Below are 550 nucleotides of genomic sequence, written 5' to 3' on the forward strand. Positions count from 1 at the left end.
TCTGTCTATATGACTGGTTTGAAATAATGTTTTTTTTTTAATGTTATTTCTTATTTAAATATTTTACTTTTTTGGTAAGCTATTTTTTTTTTAGGAATCTGTGCAATGATAAGAAAACTGAAACCAACAGACAGTTGTTACGTTATGCCTGATTAGTATATGTTGGATAAGATGTGGGGCCTCTTCTCGGGAGGCCCTTGGTTGTCCTGCAAGGGTGGGTTCATTCAGTTATCTGGAAAAGCTGATATGTCACATCATAATACAAGCCTTTTCTGAATATTCATTTCATTTAACAAACTGGGTGTGAAAAGTTTATTTACACAAAGTCACAAAGTTCTTTAAAGCAAAAAATACTACTTCAATTAAATTTCAATTCAATTTATTTATATAGCGCCAATTTAAAACAGATGCCATCTCAGGGAACTTTACAGAGACAATTGCACCAGATCATTCAGTCAGATTGGTAAAAAAGTTTATACCTAAGGACAACCAACTGAATGCATTGAATTATACTTGCAAGATACATCCCTCTGGATGAGCATGTGGTGAC

Source organism: Cyprinodon variegatus, unplaced genomic scaffold (genome assembly GCF_000732505.1).
Source record: "Cyprinodon variegatus isolate N-32 unplaced genomic scaffold, C_variegatus-1.0 Scaffold635, whole genome shotgun sequence".
Taxonomy (NCBI): Eukaryota; Metazoa; Chordata; class Actinopteri; order Cyprinodontiformes; family Cyprinodontidae; genus Cyprinodon; species Cyprinodon variegatus.